Source organism: Octodon degus, unplaced genomic scaffold (assembly GCF_000260255.1).
Source record: "Octodon degus isolate 3935 unplaced genomic scaffold, OctDeg1.0 scaffold00031, whole genome shotgun sequence".
NCBI lineage: Eukaryota > Metazoa > Chordata > Mammalia > Rodentia > Octodontidae > Octodon > Octodon degus.
Window position 1 is genome coordinate 3,619,869 of NW_004524607.1, and position 14,784 is coordinate 3,634,652.

A 14,784-nucleotide genomic window follows, 5' to 3' on the forward strand; every position below is an offset into this window, starting at 1 on the left:
CCTTGACAGTGATCTCCCCTTGGCTTTCTTGCCCACTTTGGACTACTTCTCAAAATACATCTCAGGTGCTCTTCCTCCACTTACCTTATAAACACGAAGGTCCTCAAGACTCTGTCTCTAACCTTCTGCTTCGCTCCTGCTCTGCTCCCATCCAGGAAAGTATTCACTGCAGTAAGAAACAGATCCTCAAGCTGTGATGCCTTTGAAGAAAGAGAATTTTATATTTCACTTATGCAGTAATAGGGAATAAGTGTTCTTAGTTTCTGGAGTTTTAAAACTAAAATTCTAACTCAGAGCTCAAGATAAACCTAGCTACCAGAGAAGCCAGGTGAGGATCACGTGACTACTGAGAGGAATTATTAAGGTGGATATCTCAGAATAGGGTCTAAAATTCTTAAGTTTCCTTTGAAGACCTTGATTAAAAGATAATGAGAGTGCACAGAATTTGTGAGATGCTTTCATTTTTTTCCATAATTTCATTGAGAAATAAATAGCAATGAGACAGTTGCAAATCAAATTAGTAGGACAGTTCCAATAATTAACACATTGCATAAACAAAGCACTACCAGGGTGGGAGTCGCACCTCTCCCCATCAGGACAAAGTTAGCCTTTAGCAACTTGAACAAAACATAGACCTCCACAGTTCCCCCTGAAATTGGTAGAAGGACACTGCACAATGGTTTCCCACTCATGCTGAAAGAAAAAAATGTAAATAGGTCTATGGTAAGGTAGAAAAACAAAGGGAAGGTATTAAGTTTGTAGAGAAATCATATTGTCTCTGGAGTGGGCCATAAACCTGTTCGTTTTTCATGGATCTAAAATGGTCTCTATGAAAGGGAGGGCAGAGATAAGGCTGGCCAAGGCCCTAGCTGGAAGGAGGACCTGGGAGATCAATATGCCAGCAGAGACTCATGGCCAGCAGGGTCTCAGTGGGAAGAGTCCCCTCAAAGACAAGCACCTGCTGTGTCAGGCCTGCCATAAGAGTCCAGCAAGAGGGTGGGGTCCCTCAGCATGCAGGAGAAAAGCCAGAAACAAGAGCAGGAGCCAGGCTGGGTACAAGCACTGCCCAGCCTGCAGTGCATGAGGCCAAGCTGGTTTAGACTCTGTAAGTTTTGTCCCTAGTGGCACTGGCTCACCGACAAGCAGGGAGGAAAGGATGGGTGTGAGCAAAGAAAATGAGAAACAAGACCCATAAATATGGGGATGATAAGAGTGGAGCACAAGCAGAGGCATGAAAGAAAAGGACAGCTAAAGGCAGAGTCTTTGAAACCCAGTTAATTCCAAAGCCACGGGACCTACTGAGACCACTGCCTTACCACAGACCTATTTACACCTACTAAGGTGTTCAGCTAGTAGGGTGGCTCATGCTTCAAGATTGCAAGAATCAGGCCTGACTGCAACTCAGTGAGAGTCTCTGGCCACTGGGCCCCAGAGGCTACCAGTGCCCAGCCCTCCCACTAAAAAGCTAAGATGGACCTCAACCTGTGCTCAGGGAAGTCAAAAGTAAGAAACTATACATCAAAGTGCATAAAAAGGCATCTACTAGTTTTGAAAAAATGCTGAACTTACTGTCTAATCCTATTAAAACATCAATTAAGAGAAAAGAAATACAATAGGAGAAGGAGTTTTACATATGTTCTGCAACCCATAAAAAGGAACAAAACAAAATAATGAAGTGTATACTAAAAGCTATAGAAAATTTAAATTAACAATTTATTACACTTTCCAAAATTTTCAAGGGGAAAATAATCCCACAAGCACTGGTCAAGAATGCAGTAGAAGACAATGTCTCTGATATGAAGACAGATGTATCCATTTCTGGACAGACAAGAAATGTGGTTCCTGGTTTTCTTGGGATAGAAAATTTTAAGGTTCCTCCTTTCTTCCCTCCCATCCTCCCTCCCTCCATCTCTCTCCCTTTCCTCCTCCTTCTCCTCTCCTGCCCTTTCCTCTTCTCCTTCCCCCTCCTCTCTCTCTTCTTTTCTTTTAATTAAAAACAAACACTTTAATTATATACTGTCATTAAATCACAAACTTGAGTAGCTAACCTAGAATTACCTACATTTATCAAAATGTCCTAGCATTAAGAATGATTATTTTAAATAAGTATTGGGCATGGATTTGAATCAAATATATTAAAAGGCCATGAATATAACAAATTAGAGTTAAAGGAACAGGACTAAAACTAGAAAAACATATGAATGGAGAAGCATATCAATGGAATGAAATCTAGTGCTTGTATCTGTGTACATTCAACTGGTGGTACAATGGTGTCCCCAAAGTGCAATCCACAAAGGTGCTGATTCAATCTTTGTGGGGAAAAGGTACAGCTCATCTTCACACTGCACAGCAAATCATATTTTACTATTTTGGAATAAAAACTCGATGTCAAAGAATATGTAGAAGAAACTATAAATGGATATCAATTTGATATCACTTTCTCTTTATGGAGAAAATTCAGCATGAAGATTCATAGATCAATTTACATAAAATGTGAATTCTTTTGTTAAAATCTGAAACACAGTAAACAAAATTGAAGGGCAAAGAACAATGAAAGGGACATGCCATAATGTCATAACAGGCAGTGGGTCAAGCCTTAATGCAAAGAGTTCTCACTATGAATACAAATGTATTTACATACATTTGAATTCAGTGTTTGGCATATGAAAGCATATGACTTAAACAGTAACTCCAAAGAGAGCTTCTCAGCTGGAAAGGAGGATGTTTGATCCTAAATAATAATTTTTTAAAACAAATTACAATCAAATGTATATCAAATTTAGCCTGAAAGGACAGAAAAAGCACTGTTATGACATGCACACTAAAACATAAGGAAGGAATCTTGCTCTTACACTCTGAACTTGAATGTAAAAATGTAAAATGTGTGAGAAGAGCAATTTGGTATGATTTTATATGTGTTCATAAGCTCAAATCCAAAAATTTCACATGTAGGACTGTTTTTAAAAAGAAATTAAAAGTACACTGAAAAACACAAAAAGATGCCCACAATCCTATGGAATTTCTGTACAGCTTCAATGTACAATAAACACAGACTGACTTAAAAATAAAGACCTCTCTTTCATTGATTGGTCTCCAAGAGTTAATATTTTCAAGAAAAAAAAATGGCCAGTGTAAACAGTTAACATAGAATGATCCGTGAAAATATAAATTTATAAAATTGTAGTTTAACTGAAAGTCTGTTTTATACATACACTAAAATTTTAATTTTTATTCCCAAGAAGAATGAACATATGAGATTTACATTTTCATGCTTATGTGTGGACTCCATATTTCATACGAGGAAAATATGCTGTTTTTAAAACAGCACAGTGTAGATGTCATTTGAAAAGCAGTGGTTTGGACATTGGGAGTGGACAGATGAGAGCGAGGACGCCAAGCTGCGGTTCCCTCATGGGAACCGCTTCTGTACAGTTGGGCCAGAAGAGGGCGCCTCGCCTCTTTGCACTGTTCTAAGGCTTAGTGACCCCGAGGTCTGGAACGTTCCACAGATCAGCAGGACTCACTTTCCCTGAGGGTCACGTTCATTATCTGGGTCTGTCAGAAATTTTCATGAACGAAGTACGTGTCATGTGAAGTGGCCATGGAGAGCTCCCTCTAGTCACAATATTGACAAACACTCCTTGTTAATCATTTGTGCTTGCTGAACCCTTTGCCCTGGTTCCACGTAGGCAGCCTCTGGAATTTGGGAGGACCCCTTCATCAGGGAAAGCCTGAGGCGAGGCATGCATCTACCTGGTGCCTTTGCCTTAAACACACACACACACACACACACACACACACACACACACACACACACGCACACGAAATGTCCACTTTTACCGTGACAAGCTATGAGGTTGGCTCAGCCGCCAGCCACTGCAGCTTTACCTGAATCCTCCTTTGCTTCTTAAAGTATGTGCTATTCTCCATGACACCAGTTAGGGGGCAGCAGATATCCTGGCATTCTTTCTTATTTAAGGAAAGATCCCAGGCTGGGGATTCCAAAATTGCAATGTATCATTATTATTTTTTATTTATCACATAACATGGTTTGATACCTCCATCGTGTATCAGCTGAGACCAAAACTTCCACCTAGTAGAGGACTTAAAATTCAATAATGAGCAAAGGTGAACCCAAGAAATAAATTATCTTATATAATTACTGCATCCTGCAATAACAAAGTTGGTTTCATCATTATCTAAATATTATTAAGCCTTAGCCTTCTCGTTCAGTCTGCTATTATGTCTCTCATGCCTAAGCAACCCTTATTTTGACTCTCTACAATACCCTAAGGATGGAACTATAAATAGGGGATGAGTGAAGGAATCTATAAAATGGCTTTGCAAGGGCCCCAACATGCTAGTTTAAGAGGATGAAGTATAGCTCAGGCTGTGGTAAAAGCATTTGTTACTCCTAATGCATACAATAATATGGAGACACTCCTTTTGCAAATATAGAAAGAACCACTGAACAGCCTGAGAAATTTGCCTATTCAAAAAGAAACAACAGTAACACAATGCTGAGCTCCTAAATCTTGACCTTCCTTTGCTTTTAATCATGTGCCTCTTTAAGTTTTCAGAAAATTTTCAAGGTATAAATAGTAGTAGGTGGGAAATTGCACCATAGAGAGGTGGTCTGATTGGTAGCTCTCAAGTGATTATCAGAGCTGAGTGTGGAGTTGATTTTCCCCTGCACAAGTCCACCCTGGGTTCTTGCACAGAAACTTTGCATCTTTTCAGTGTATTCTACTGAGCAGGACACAGAAGGTTCAGTTTAGGGTCGGCGGTATAGTTCAGCAGACTAAGTGCTTGCTTAAACAGGGTTCAATCTCCTGCACTGCATGCTGCACTGGCCCTGCCCCTGAGCATGCTGAATCCCAGCATGGTGGCACATGCCTATAATCCCAGCATTTGGGAGGCTGAAAACAGGAGAATCACTACGAGTCAGATCTATGTAGTGCGATCTTGTAGGCCTTGTCCTAAATACAGAAAAAAAAAAAAAAAAAAAAAGGTTCAGTTCAACTAGCAAAGCTTTTCCGAGGAAAAGAAAATAAGTAACATCAATGAGAAATATTTATCATGACTAATGAGCAACATTAATTATGTACTAGACATGTTCTATGTGCCTTGAATGTATCAATTCATTCATCCCTCCCAACTATCTTATGTATGAAGGAGGAGTAGTATCACCATTATCTACTAATCCAGAGAACTGAGTTGCTGATGGGTATAGTCATTGGCCCAGTGTTTTGTGGTTAGAAAGTGGTAAATCTTGAACTTGAATCCAGAGGGTCTAACTATAAGACCCCTCCTATTAATAACTATTTATATTAAGCCTTCAAATGGGATTTTGACAATTTAGAGCTTAGGTATACATACCCTTTGCCCCATGGGGTCATGATGGCACATTCCATCTAAATCATTAAGGTCCTCCTCATCATCATTTTCTCCTCTGACTGGCTGCCACCGCCAGGACCAGAGTGAACTCAGAGCTATTTGGGATGCTAATGTTTTAGAAGCTGCTTCCATCTGAAGTCCAGGATAAAGCTTTTCATTCTAAAGAGGATGCTCCTTTCCTCCAACAAGGACCCTTAGTGAGATTTGGCCCTTCCATGCCTCCATCTGAAAAATTAAGCTTTTCTCTGGGAGTTTGAATTGAAGGTTAGGGATGATTGCTCAGAGGGGGAAAGTGTGAAATGGTAATCACTTTCATATGACACTTGAGAAATGTTATAATAAAGCTGAGTAAATTGGAGCATGAGTTAGCCGGTCCTTTGACTAATGATGTCACCCACTTTGTGCTTCCTCCAGCCTATGATTAATAAAACAGGGTTATTACAGTAACTCACTCCTAGTGGGCAGCAGTGACGTCAGCAACAGCTGAGCAAACTGACTACATTTAGTCGTGCGTGTGGATGTGGGCATTTTTTTTTTCCTGTGACTAACATGAAGCTAACAGCATCTAATAAAACAAAAGCTCCTTGAAAGTTGGAGAACTTATTGAGTGAACTCTTTTCTGCAGGGAGTACCATTTTAATTATTCTCATTTATAGCTAAATGAAGTTGAAGTTGGCTGAATATATATCACTGGGTACTGGCCCCTATTTCATTACATGAGCAAAAATTAACCCTTGGCCTCTGGTAGAGGGTTTCTCTGGAGCTTTTATTTTTCCCTTAGAGTATAACAACTCTTCTTTCATTCATCATTTTGTCCCATCTTTCAAGAGGAACTCAACTAGCCTTATGACAAGGGATGATTGCCATAAGTTATGTTTTGAAAGTTTAAGACTAGCAATCCTGTGAGGCAGGGAGATAGCTCAATGGAATAAGTGCTTTCCTGGCAAGCACAGGGTCCTGAGTTCAAACCCTGGTACAAAAAAAAAAAAAAAAAAAAAGACTAGCAATCCTAATTAAGTTCCGTAAGAATATTGTGCTTAGGTACAGCTGGCTTTTACAAGCTGGTGAAGACTGACAGAGTCCTGCTTGATATTTTACCTTTGTAAACTTGACCTTCCCAAAATTAGAGTGAGGAACCTGGAATTATTTGCTAACTGGGCTGAGCTGCTGCCAGAATGGGCTGGCAGCGAACACTCACAATGTATACAGTGCCCGTGGACAGCGGCACCTCTGTCCTGTGACTGGGAGCTGCCACCACAGAGGGACAGAAACTTTGGACTCTTAGCAGGACACAAGGGAAGCGGTGATTCATTGATTAAAAAATACACACAGGACTGCCCCAGGCTTTTCTGTTGGCTATTGCCTTCAAAACGTAGAATTTGGGAACAGGTTGTGGGTGAATCTTTGTGGATAAGCAGAACTGGATTAGAATCAAGGTTTCTACTCTCTTATCAGCCCAGTGGAATCTATATGCTAAACCTCTGTGTCTTCAAGTCAGCAACATGGAACTTATTACTCCAGGGGCTCCAGGTGAGAAAAATGATCGTGACAATCTGTTGTCTGTTCCTTTGATAGTATTTTCCAGTAATTTTCTGAGAGAAATAGGAAGATCACTTGCTGTAACAGATGTTTCCTGATTGGGTTAGAAATGAGTTGTGACAGACAGTAGAGAAAGCTTCGTTGGGCAGGAGGAACTTTGAGGGTGTACATCTGGCCTCAGTCAGTGTGTATCTTCAGCATATAGTTCTCTACAGAGGTTATAATTATTTCATTCAATATTTTTATAAGAACTACGTGGATTCTCCTTGGGAAGAGTTCCAAGCATTTCTGAATCATTTGGAAACTGACTGAGGCCTTTCATTCTACAATGACCATTTACCTTATGTGCCTGTGATTTATACCTTGGAAAAGAGGACAAGTCTAAGGCATTTCTCTGGTGGCTGTCCTCATTTTACCACGACCTCTGCCCTTGCTTCTCCTTTCTGGATGGCTCAACTCAAGGGCTAAGAAATGAACCAGAGAAGTTGGTCCACCTTGTCTGAACAATGACATTGCACATGTAAGTTACTTCGATCCAGGCACCTGCCTTTCTGTGAGGTTCAGCAACACCGACACCTGTTGATCATTACTATCTTCAATGGTGTGAGTGAGCACAGTGCCCAGAGGACCACCTCTTCCTTGAGAAGCCCCAGCACTTCCTTGTACAAAGGCAGTTTGGAGAATACCAGATTGCTTGGAACAAGCACTAGGATTTAGCAAGCACTCTGAATTATCTCTTTAGATATTGATTGCCTGTCAATCCCCTAAGGTATTAAACAAATTAAATCCAGCTCCGTCATATTGCTTTGCGTTAGGAGAGAGGCATGGCAATCTCACGTTTGTGATTTTACTTCTGGGAATTTTCTGTGGTGTGGATTTATCTGATATGGAATTGCTAAAATGAACAACCTAGTTCTCCATTCATTTACTGATTTTTATGAGTCTGGCTTCCTCACAACTTGGGTATGGGCCAATTCATCTTATTTTGTTGCTGGTCACCAAAATTCTGCTTTTGGTTAAACCCCAAAGCCAGCAGGAAATACATTGAGGCTATCCTTGAAAATGGGCTGAAGCAGCAGGGCTGCCATGAGGAACTCTGGCATCTGTGATCTTCCAGGTCTTCAGGAATCAATAGCGCATATGCAGGAGGAGCCAGAATCATCAAATTAATAATATTTTGGATAGATCCAATTTTTTTAATATTACAACTTGGGTTCCCATCTACTTGATGTGAATGAAGTTAGGTAAAACTTTGTAACTTTAAATCAAGGTTTTCAAAATGTAAAAGGGTTGCCATTTGGGCCAGTTTCCCTGGGGTGGGGACTGCCCAGCAAATGGAAAGTAGTTTAACAGGCCCCCAGAGGCCCTCCTGGCCAATGCCAGTAGCACCTCCCTCTCAGTTGTGGCAGCCCAGAATACCTCCATGCATTGTCAAATGTCCCCCTGGGAGAAAAATCATCCCAGCTGGAAGGAAGAACAACCCTTCACTTAACTGGATATTTTTCTTCTTTTTCTTTCTTCAATTGTTTTAGTTCTAGCATCTGGGTCCCCTCGCTCAGAATAGAGTATTTCCAAATACTTTGAAAACAGGCTTTCCTACACAGCAAAAGGCCTTGTGGGATATTCTGGTAGTTCTGAGAAAAGGCACGTGGGGGTTAGGAACTGAATTGTGAATTAACTATTTCTGACCTTGTTTTAAATGAATTTTGGAGGTCTTCAGTGTTCTCCTCTCTTCCCCTGTTTTTAACTACTCCCCAACTGAACGCAAACTCAAAGCAGCTCCTTGGTTTCATTTTGACTCTGAGATGCTGATCCGACTTTGCCCCCCAGTTTTTCTACCTCACATTGCATCTAGGCTTTATGCAGCTTGCATCTGTCCAGGAAACAGGCAGGATTTACCAGCCCCATATTTGATTTAAGCCGTTTGATGAGGCCCTTAGTCACTGACTAAGTCACTCCCGCAGTCTACTGCAGCAAATATCATCCAAGGTCCTGCCCACGTTCTCTGGATTCTCAGCTGCCTCTCCGGGGAGCCACTGTGCACCAAAGAGGCCAGGTCCTCCCGCTGGAGCCCAAAATAACACTCAGCTGGGGGGAACACCTTGCGAGTCCTTTTGATTTTCTCTCTATAGTCACGTTTTATGTTCAGTTTCCCAGACTGGATGAGGCAGAAATCATGCTTCTTTGGAAACAGATTTTTTTTTCATAGGAAGGAACTAAAACACCCTGACTCGTCAGCAGCCGTGTCCGTGCCTCTGAACCTCCCACCTTGTGTCATTTAGCTGAATCAGAGGACAACTTCCCTGTCACCTGCTTGGGGTGTTCACGTCTCCTGGCTGGCGTGTTTGACTGAATAACAACAATCCGTGAGCAGCAGCTAAAATAACAGAGCCATGAGAAATGGCCCCCATTTCCAGGCCTGTCTCCTTGTTCCAGGAGCAGCAAGCAAAGACACCAATTAATAGCCTGGACGAAAGCCGAAGGACATACGGTTTGCTCAAGAAGAAAAGTGAACATTCTTGCTTCTTGATCTATGCCAACTTTGTATGGGGACAGCTGCTGGCAAGGGTAAACACCACTACACTATAGGGTTAGCCGTGCTCCTAAAGTATGTGTCCCTGCAAACCGCAGGCCGGCACCGAAGTCTGGTCGCTCCCCCATGCGCACAATTGAGCTCTTATCCTCAAACGAACTTTGTTTTTTGACCAGCTCACTAATTGTGATTGAAAACACCACCTCCCCAACGGAGGCACTAGCATTGGAGTTAGCAGCAGCAAGACAGGCCCTAATTGCTCCATTTACATAAAAGTAGAAACATACAACTTCTAAATATAAATCTCTGGCACATCGTTCCTTTTGCAATTACAGTAAAATAAGGTACCAGTTTCCCTCCCGGCTCCCTGTCGCAGCAAGCTGCTCGCTAGTGGCTGCACGGAGCCATACAAATATGCTGTAGCCTGGAGTTGGGAGCTTTGTGAAATAGCCAGTAAATCAGCCCGCCTCCGCTAGGTGAATGGGGCGGTGGCAGCGGGCCACCCTGCGGGTGCAGTAGCTGGGGGGACCCGACAGCAGGCTCAGGGAGCGGGGGCGGAGTGCACCCTCGCGCCCCGCAGCCTGTATCCTGGAGACCCTGTGCAGGTCCCCAAGGTGAGGGCTGAGTTCAGAGATTCCCAAAGTGTGGTCACTGACCAGTATTTTTTTTTTCTTTTTCTTTTCTCTCCCCCCCCCCTTTTCCTTTCTTTCTTTTTTTATTTTTCTTATTCCCCTCCCTGAATTCTTGAGCTGCCAAAAGGGGGGAAAAATCAAGAGCTGCTCTTAAAAGAAGTTGCCCTTGCTGGTGCTCAGGGTAAAAATAAAGACAGCCGCTTGGACAGGCTTGGCGCTGCCTCCCTGCAGGCGCCCCGGAGCTGGGCTCAGGCAGCGCGTTCCGGCGTGATCTCTGGGAGTCGCCAGCAGGTGCTGCTCAAGGTACAGTAGCAGGCCGAGGAGCCGGGGCCCAGGGCCTGGGTGCTGGGGACGCCAGGGGGAGGGGGCAGGAAGTGAAAGAGAAACCAAGCGGAGCAAAGAGAAAGGAGATGCTTGTCGGGAGCTGGACTGAGCAGCTCACGCCCAGATCACTTCCTTGAGTTCCACAAGGAAAAACCCCATTCTCCTGCAGGACTTTGCAGGGAAACTAAGTTAACCTCCCTCCTTCCTCCACCCCCGCACCCTGACCCTCACAGCTTAAGGAGGCTTTCCCGCTGTGGGGCTCTGGGCTGGAGGTCCCGCTGGAGCATGCCAGTAAGGCAGGTGTGCACCTCCCTGGCATCTTTTCTTTGCCCAGAGATGGTCTGAGAGTGGCTAATATGGACCCTGGAGTAAGGGGCTTCACATTACTGGGACATAGATGTTTATAAAGAAACACCAACCACTTCCTTATGAACTAACATCAAGGATCATCCTCTGAGTCCTGCTCTTGACCCTGTAGTTTTGTAGTATAGATCCCATTTTAGAGATGGGAAGACAGAGGCCCGAGTTTCCATGACAAGGAAGCAGGAACACTGAGGTGTGATCAATCTTGTTTTGTGTCCTGTACCCTATAATGTGGGACATGATAAGAATTTCATGGCACTAGGGTTCATACATGAGGCAAGGGGCCAGTAGATTTCTTAAAGGTCACTGCCCTACACTATCTCTTATTAAAAGATAAAGTACTCAATTTCTTTCTTATAGGGGTTTGAGTTCAAGCAGCTCTACAGTGCTAGGCAGTCTGGGAGTTCATGGTAGCTGATACTATTTCTGTCTTTGCCACTCATATTCCCTGTCTTCCTCTACAACCTACAACCAAATGACTTTATTTCCTACTTCAGTTCTGCATATGCAGTTCTTAGAATACTCCTCTCCTCCTCCCCCACACACAGCCAGCACCCACGCCTTCTCTTTAACAAGCCAAGAGAGTCCTTCTCCTGCAGCAAGCCTGGCTTTCCTACCTGCTGCAGCCCCACATCAGGAGGCCAGCGCCCGGAGATCTTGCTTGTGGGCACAGTGAAAAGTTTATTTTATGCATGTTAAATCCTGCATAGAAAACAACATATCTGGTCATATGGCTTTCATTAGCTCCCAAATTTGCACATTTTATCCAACTTGTCATGAGAGCCCGGCTCATGCTTCAACCCTACTCCTCCAAACAACCCCTCTCCACCGTTCTGGTCTGAGGAATCCTTCCTCTGTTACTTGCCCAATTTCCTAGTACCCTTCCCCCGAGAAACCTAGAGTTCTAACTTTACCCTTATTTCAAGGGTTTTTCATGAATCTCATATTTATGACATTTAGAAATCTGTGGGCTTAAAGCTCTGAGTAAAAATAATAATGCCTGTTTTTTAAAATATTTCATTGTTTTGCAAATTAGAATGGGACTGTAAAGACCTGGGATGGATGCTTCTGAGGTCACTGGCAGAGAATGAGTATTTCTCAAGTTCTCGGTGATACATGATTTATGAAGAAAGCATTCTATTTTAAGATGTAAACTAATAGTGTCTGTCAGGAGAGGGAAGACCATCCTCATATGGATGTATATATTTTTCCTATTTTTTTCCTCAGTGAAATAGCTCATTTAAAAATAAAATAAAATTAGAATGTTGTTAAGAACACTGCAAATGTTTTCCCTGTGTAAAACAATAAAATACTCTGGAAATAGAGGCAATTTCATGAAGTAACAGATGTTTTATATAAAGACATAAAACTGAACCTGAATATAATAAGAGGTATATGTGTGTGTGTGTGTGTGTGTGTGTGTGTGTGTGTGTGGTTAGTAGTAAGAGTTGAAAGTTGGACACTCACTGAGCTCAATCTATTTGATTCCAATATCTTCATGAAGGGTAGACTAGTCACAGCAGAGATGTCAGTGGCTCAGTGCATGACCCAGTAGTGTCTCAGAAGGCAAGAGGGATTTCCATTAGATAATGAATTATGAAATGTCTCACTCTGGAAAAACCAGTCATCGGCTGATGTCATGCTGATTCTAACCAATCCCAAACAAAGCCCCAGCCCTCCTCTTTTGAGAGGTACCAATGTGTTAGTGTACAAATAAGTAGTACAGTATAAAACTTCACAGTGCCAATACCATGAAGAGGAGCTCAGACAGTTCTTACCACATGACACAAGAGCCGGCTGGTGAAAGAGAAGCAAGCAAAAAGGTAATGCTCTTTAATTCTTACTTATGAGCTCTTTGCACATACCAAGTCAGATTGGCTGGGAAGAATTTTACAACTTATTGGCACTTCCCTGGGCATTGTGATTTGTACTTTTTGCCTATTATTCAGGCAGGTTAATACAGCTTTTAATAGTTCTAGAGAATGCAAATAGATTATGTGTTTATACAACCCACCCTGCTCATATATACAAGTACATATGCCACAGAGAAAGCTATTTTTAAGAGTTACATTTGCAAACAGTAAATTGTATGAAACACACACATATTCACATGCAGCGAGACTCCAAATATTGATAGGTTGCACTTTATCTCAATGATACTATTAGGACTCCTGAGTTCTTTGGAGTCATTAAACTTTTAGTTCTACTCAGACTCTCTCATAAAACTTAATTGGACTACAAAATTCTTTAGTTACTATATCTATGACTCTAATTAGGTGGTTGATGTTAAATGTTACAGCACAGAGATGTTTTATTAAAAATTACAATGCTTCCCGCATCCTTTCACCATCCCTTTTTTAAAGAGTCTTTCAGGTGGGATGGACAAAGTGTTACCAACAATAGCACAATTGCTGATGGTCTTGGACCTGAGACCCCAAGGCTGTTAGGCTTACAACAGAAAAAAAGTATTATGAATGTTTGTTTTTTAAAACAGGACAGTGTATACAGTGCAGAAAAAGTGCTGCTACCTGGACAAACTGTGATTTTACTTAGTGTCACAATTCTATATCTCTTCCTTTCTTGTGCTCACATCTTCTGCTCGCAGCAGTGCTATATTTTAACTCTTTGCACCCAAACTGCATGGCTTGACTGGAATGCTGTGAACATACTAGGTGTCAGATAAAAGCTGACTGTATCTACAGAAACCAAGAGGGCTTCTGTGTGGGAAAGAAACCGAGAGGGAAGAGAAGCTTTAACAGATGGACCCTTAAAGATACTTCTGCAAGATAAAAGCAATAAGACTGAAAATGAAAAAAAAAAAAAAAAAAGGAATGGGGGGAGGAATGAAAAAAAAGCTCCAGGCATTGTTTAAAAATGCACAATTTTCTTTTGCTGTGCACCCTAAAATCCATGATAGTCTCATCTGTGCTGGTCTTTTTTGAGGAAAGAAACAATCTAGGAAGCTCTAGGGGTACCTACTGGTCAAGACTGAGGAGGGGTCAAGCTGAAAAACTATCAGATGATAGATAAAAATAATTTGCCAATGCATTTTGGAGACTCCTTTCCCATAGGGCCAGTCATTCAAGGCACAAGAGCACACTCTTTTCACGAAAGAATATGGGAAAGGCTAAATGAATTTTGCATTTTATCTGTAAAGTCTGGGCAAGGGGTAATAGGTTGTAACTCCTGAATGCCATTTCCGCCTGGAAAGGGGCAGCGAGGGGGAGAAGATTGGCACCTCCTGTAACTTGGGCACGGAAAACGCCGCTTGCTCTTTAGATCTCTTAGTGCTCTGCTGTCCTGCCTAGCCGGGTAAAGTAGTGTATACTTTGACCCCCAAACAAAAAGTTCAGCTGAGCTCCCCTTAGAATCCTGCCCCGTTCTGGGGTAAGGACCCTGAACATTTAAATATGAATGAATGGGAAAAGGAGAGTCTCCTCCTGACTTCCCAAGCAGGATGAAAGACTGTCTGTGAGCCTCAGTCCCCTGCCCTCAAATACCTGTCGCCCAGCCCTACTGGCCAGGTGGACACTGCGCAGCCCAGGATCAGGGTAGGAACTGCTGGGGGTGGGGTGGGGGGCAGGCTTTCGCAAGCAAGTCAGCGCTTTGGATTGAGATTGTGCGTTTGGTTGAGATTTTTTTATTCCCCCTCCAAAAAAGGAAGAGGGTAAAGCAAAGGGACTGGGCAGAGAGAGAGAGAGAGAAAAAAAGAAGACAAACCAGAAGTGCACAAAATCAGGAGAATGCTTGATAGAAGGGAATGCGGAACCCTGGAGACGGGTGATATTGGAAGAGAGGTGTGTACAGAGCAGGAGCAGAGGGAGAGCAGCCTGTCAGAGACGGGCTGTCCCTCCCCTCCCTAATCACAGCCTTTACTCACAGACAAACTCCCTCCCTCTCCCATTCACTTACTCATTTAGGGCCAATTCTCCTCTCTCTCTCTCTCTCTCTCTCTCTCTCTCTCTCTCTCTCTCTCTCTCCATGTCCTATGCCCCC